The sequence below is a fragment of the Magallana gigas genome, chromosome 8 (genome assembly GCF_963853765.1).
Source record: "Magallana gigas chromosome 8, xbMagGiga1.1, whole genome shotgun sequence".
Classification (NCBI taxonomy): domain Eukaryota; kingdom Metazoa; phylum Mollusca; class Bivalvia; order Ostreida; family Ostreidae; genus Magallana; species Magallana gigas.
Genome location: NC_088860.1, coordinates 30,313,156 through 30,319,155, shown reverse-complemented (window position 1 = coordinate 30,319,155; position 6,000 = coordinate 30,313,156). Strand labels below are relative to the sequence as shown.

The window sequence follows — 6,000 nt, the reverse complement described above, 5'->3', positions numbered from 1 at the left end:
ATGTTTTTCTTTTATAAATTTGAACCTGTAGCCATTTGCTACTATTTATAGCGTATAACCTGTAGAACAGGTATTCAAGTTAAGCACGATCTTTACTCATTCGAAGGCTTTTCTTTGCCGCATTTACACAATTAGCACCCACCCACTTATTATTTTAGTGACATTTAAAAATCAAAGGATTGTGCATAATAAAATGTAATTTGTTTTATTTCAGAAAGAATTCTAAAGAATCTTTATAAGTATTTGTTCGTGTAAATAAATGCAGCAAATAAGCCCTCCCTTTCTAATCATGTGTTTTGTTATTATTGTAAATAATTTATGTTCGGTTGAGTGAAACGAATAAGAACATGAATACATTTTCTGAAGGAGTACAACTATTCAACTTGTATCGGTTTGTTTATATGATTTTCCCGCTTAGAAATGCCCTCTTATAGTCTTACATTAAATCCGCGTAGCGCAGTGGATAGCGCGCTGGACTTCTAATCCAGAGGTCGTGGGTTCGAATCCCACCGTGGATGTTCTATTTTTAAAACTTTTCAAATTATGCAGGAAGGTCATTGGCACAAATGTGTTATAAGGACTGGATGGTCGTGGCCATTTTAAGGCTAAATGTACCTTCATTAGACAAAGAACTTCGAATATTATTTAATGAGCATGTTTATATATTAAAGCTGAAATGGTGGGATTTTTTCTCTACTTTTTTAAACTGTATAAAGGGTTATTTTTGCCCAGTATAAATTTCGACCTGTCTTGAATTTGTCCAGACAAGTTATGTTTAAAAAGGGATAATTTGAGACATTGAAATGTTCCTAGGAGAAAGGGGTGAATATTTTCTTTGCATACAGTAATATAGTTATAGCCAAAATGTCACATATAAATAAAATATTAAGTTTATAATGGCAAATCTGATGATTAATTCGTTGCTCATCAAGACTATTCGGATATCTGTTGCAAAAATATTTGGTTTAATACTTAGTTGTTTATGTGAAAAGATAAAATAAACGAAAAACAAAGCTAAAGATTTGTTTATGGATTACAAACAACATGTTAAACATAAAACAAATATATAAAGATAATATCCAGTACATTTAAAAAAAAAAATATTACTGTTCAACATTTTCAAATTGATATGATACTCTAAAGAAATATGAAATTTAAAGAGAGGGAAAAATTATGATTGAATTTAAATAAAGTATTGATATGAACAAAACAGCAAATAAGCAAACTTACATAAACATTTCATTAACAAGTAATAGATTCAGTATCTGACAGAGGTTCTAAAACACTTGAATACAAGTTGAAAATCAAATGAGACCTTTTCCCCTCTCCTTATTTGTAAAAAAATGTCATCACATATGTTTTAGCATTGGAAATCGATATTCTAATTCTTCAATTATGATAGAATGGTGCCTGTTTAGACTTCTTGAATAATGTCAAAGTATTCTTAGCGTTTTTATTGAGGTATGTCAACTCATTTTGAAAATTCTTAACACTCACTACAAAAAAAATCAACTACAGTAAAACTCGTTTAGTACGAACACGGATACATGTATAGGGAATTCTCGGATATAGCAAAGTTTTTTTTTGAGTCTCGGTCAAATTCTTAACAAATCTTTGCAAAAATGTTTGGGTATAACGAATTTACGGATATAGCGAACTGATTTTGAGTCCCGTAGAGGTAAATATTGACGAAGTTTTACAATTTCATAATGATCCTCTTTACAGTCAAAAAAGTTTGCATTACCATTTAGCATTATAGTTTGAATTTATTTTTATATAAATTTTTCGACTCACAATCCGATTATTAAAGGTAACAAAGTAATGTAATTTTTATTTATAGCCTCAATCAGCAAAAGTTATATTCTGGTGAAAGAAAACATGTATATAGTGAATTTGCTATAGTTATTATTACGAATTCGTTATACGTATATAACGAATTACGGATATAACGAAGTAAATCCATCGATCCCTAAGACTTCGCTATAACCAAGTTTTACTGTATTGCTATTTTCAATTCATTATGTAATTGTCTTACATAAAATTATGTCACTTTAAATGTCAGTCCGCGTAGCGCAGCGGATAGCGCGCTGGACTTCTAATCCAGAGGTCGTGGGTTCGAATCCCACCGTGGATGATTTTTTTTCCTTTAGGGAGACTGGATAATCATAAAAATTACCAGTCAGATCAACCCACATTATGAAAAGTTCTCATCGAAAATGTGGTTTATTTGAACGCCTTTTGTCGGTTGTGTCGAATTTAATGTCTGCACATGTCTGTCTAGACAAAAATTTAATAATAAGCACTTAAAATCAACTTTGAATAACTTTGATCGAAATATTTTGGGCAGTACAATTGTTATTTTGAAAGTTTATTATACGTTAACGTTGTAGTTTGTTTTAATTTTCAGTCACTTAAGGCTGGTGTTTATCATCAGTATAATTGATAATGTTTTACAAATTATAAGTTTAAGTAAACCTTGGACAAGAAAAGATTAATTATTGCTATATATTCCAAAAATATATACCAAGCATTTACAATTAAACTCGATCCCATATTTTCTTGCGTATTTACTCTTATAAGCTACTCTTTGTTCTCATGAGGGCCTTACTTTTTCGGGAAGATGTTATAAATTTGATACTTAGCACAGCAAATTATCTAAGAATATTATATTTAAGATTCCAAACAATATTACTTTATTCATATAAAGACGTCATTGTGCAAATGTCGGTTTCATGAACAGTATTCATAACAAAATGTTACCATATAGAACTCAGTTTCATGAACATTGGTCAGATAAGATAATTCTATTTTTCCAAATTCTGGGCCCTTTGGGAATACAAAGGTATGGCAGGTACTAACAATATAAAAAGGGGGGGGGGGGGGGTTACAAAAACAACACATGTATACATACATACAAAAAGGGAGAAGGTTTCTAAATGATAGTGTACATTTATATAGACGATGAATATAGTCTTTTAGAGTTAAATGAATACGAGCCTTTTTTTCAGTTGAAAACAACTATAAATGTATGTTGCAAAAATTTCAATAACAATATCACATTCAATAGACATTAGCCACATAGACTTGTCTTTATTACAAAGATTTCTAAAATTATTACGAAAGCTATTCAAGGACTATACAAAAGGTTTCCTTAATGCATTGTTTAATGTACAATTAAATATAAAATATATTTCATCATCTACCTCAGATTTGCAAAAAGCCCATTTTTTTCATTAACATATTATTATAGCAAACAGTTTCGTAATATAATGAATAAGAGCTCTTGGTTACGTTGGCAAAACGTTTTTAAAAAAAAAACCATGAGGATTGTGGATAACAGAAAATAATTTCCTCTACAAAATCTTATTTTAAAAATAGTTTATGTTCTGAGTTAACCAGTATGATTTTCTGTGTATTTCTCCAGGTATTTTTTGTATCTTCCACAAAATTCATTTGAAAGCTATTGACACAATATTTCTATCATGTATTGCGTATAAGGTGTTGTAATGTAGTTTATTTAAGATAAAGTGAATACTGCTACTCCAGCTGCCTTTGTTATTCTAAGAAATTGTTTTCATACATTACATTTTTAATGCACAGGGTGAGCTGCAATTGTTTGTAAATATATTAGATTACACTTTATCATGTCAACTATGATTTTCTCCGTTGGAGATATCACGACCTCATGGCAACAAGCAGAAGTTGGTATAGTCACTGGCTGTACTATCTCAGGTCATACTATTCTCAGCGACTATGAACATACTGATGAAATTAGCAGGAAAAATGAGTAGAGGTTCATGGATGAAAGCAGGTATACGTCAACCACCAGTGCGTGCATTCATGGATGACATAACGATCAGTACTAAGACCGCGATCGAAGCAAAATGGATCCTCAAAGAAATAGAAGAGCTAATTAGTTGGGCTAGGATGAAAATCAAAGCATCAAAGTCGAGAAGTCTGGTGCTGAAGAAAAAAAAGGGCGAGGACAGACTACGACTTTCAAATTGGACGGGAGATAATTCCATCAGCCTCAGAGAAGCCAGTGAAATGTCTCAGGAAATATTTTGTTGACAGACTGAGGAACACTAGGAACACAACCAACACTGTAGAAGAACTGCAACAGTGGATGAAGTCAATAGACAAAAGTGGATGAAGTCAATAGTCAAAAGTGGACTGCAGGACCTGGATACACCAGCATAGAGTACTCCCTCGGATTTTGTGGCCTTTGTAAGTGTACGATATATAAATGTCCAGGGTAGAACTATGGAGTGCCTGACTACAAAATATCTTCGCCGATGGCTATTAATACCACAGTGCTTTAGTAGCGTTAGACTCTATGGTGCAGCTACTAAACCTCAACTACCGCTATTATCTCTCGTCGAAAAATACAAGGCCATCAAAGTGCAACATCTGACGCTTAGAAACAGTAAATATGAGAAGGTGCGCGGAGCCAGGGTGAATCTAGAAGCAGGCAGGAAGTGGTCTGTTCAAGAAACGGTTCTGGAAGTAGAGTTACGCCTGGAGCAAGCAGACATTGTGGGAAATGTAGCAGTCGGTAGACAAGGCCTGGGAACAGTAAAATCAACCAGATGGGGAACAGCAGACAAAGGAGTGCAAGGAAGCTAGTGCAAAAAGAAGTCCGAGTGATGCAGGAAGACAGTAGACATGAAGAAACAAGGAAGCTGGGTGAATCGGGAAGCAGCAAGGGAGCGAAAATGGACATGGATAGACGTATGGTCGATAGAGCCAAACAGATAGCAGTTTCTCCATAGATCAGAGTATGATGTGCTACCAAGCCGAACAAAGGCAGTACGAGGCTTATCTGATGACCCAAATTGCAAGCTCTGTGGAAAACCAGCTAATGTGGAGCATATATTGTTATGTACCGTAGCATTGTCTGAATGCTGGTATACATGGCGGCATGACCAGATATTTTCGGTACTTGCAGACTCTCTCGAGAAAGCCAGAAAGAGATCACCACCAAAAACCAAGCGGTTCAAGTTTATTAACTTTGTTAGATCAGAAGAGAGGGAGAAGAGTGGCGGCACTGTGGAAGTTTGAGGACTTCTTGGCACGGCAGGAGACTGGCAAATGCGGGCCGACTTAAAGACCAGAATACAATTCCAAACGGAGGTAGCATCTACCAACAAGCGCCCTGACGTAGTGATCTGGTCTTCGTTAAGTAGGCATGTTATTTTAGTAAAGCTGACAGTTCCTTGGGAGGAGATAATGGAAGGAGAATATGAGCGAAAAATTGATCACCCCAGTCGGCGCAACTCTGGAGGTAGTGGACAGCGCTGAAACAACCGAGGAAGGAGGATCACCTGATGATGGGATCATCACGCATCTAAACCACCAAGATGTTTACAGGTAGTTATCAACAAAAAAAGACAAAATTTACCTAAAACTGCTTTGTTAGAAGCTTTTTTATGTACACCACTTATATATTTAAAACATTTAACATGTAACTTTTTAAATGTATTAAAGTGTGGACAGATGGTTTAATATTTCTGATTCATTGAGAAGCATGGAATAGGCTTTTGAAGCTCTTTAGTAGAGATCAACTTGGCAATTTTGGATGTTCAGCATCCAAACTGAACATGGTGAGTTAAACACTACTCCTAGGTATTTATATGATGTCTCTTGCTCGATAACATGATTTGATTAGAAGAAACTTTGAACTTGGTTTTCTTTTTATTACTGAATACTATAATTTTTGCTTTTTTTAAGATTGACAGTAAGACAATACTGATCACAATAGTCAGTCATTGTGTTTGCATAGCGTTTTTGTTTTGTTATAGGTATTTATCAGTTGAAACGGGGGGGGGGGGTCTAACAAAAAAATTACGACAATATGAAATTTTGATAACTATTACAATCGAAAAGTTTACAATGTTCGTATTAGACTTGTGAAATAAAATTCCACGTTTTCTTACACCGCTTTAATACTTTTCAACTAATAATGTCTCGCTACAGATTATCAATAACCATATCATTTAC

General features: G+C 34.2%; 2 non-coding genes across 2 annotated transcripts; both read left to right on the top strand.

Annotated features, from left to right (window-relative positions):
* The first annotated feature begins 445 nt into the window (after window positions 1–445).
* Trnar-ucu (transfer RNA arginine (anticodon UCU)) lies at window positions 446–518 on the top strand. The gene has a single exon. It is a non-coding gene; the product is annotated as a tRNA-Arg (tRNA).
* A 1,543-nt stretch (window positions 519–2,061) lies between these two features.
* Window positions 2,062–2,134, top strand: Trnar-ucu (transfer RNA arginine (anticodon UCU)). The gene has a single exon. It is a non-coding gene; the product is annotated as a tRNA-Arg (tRNA).
* The last annotated feature ends 3,866 nt before the right edge of the window (window positions 2,135–6,000 follow it).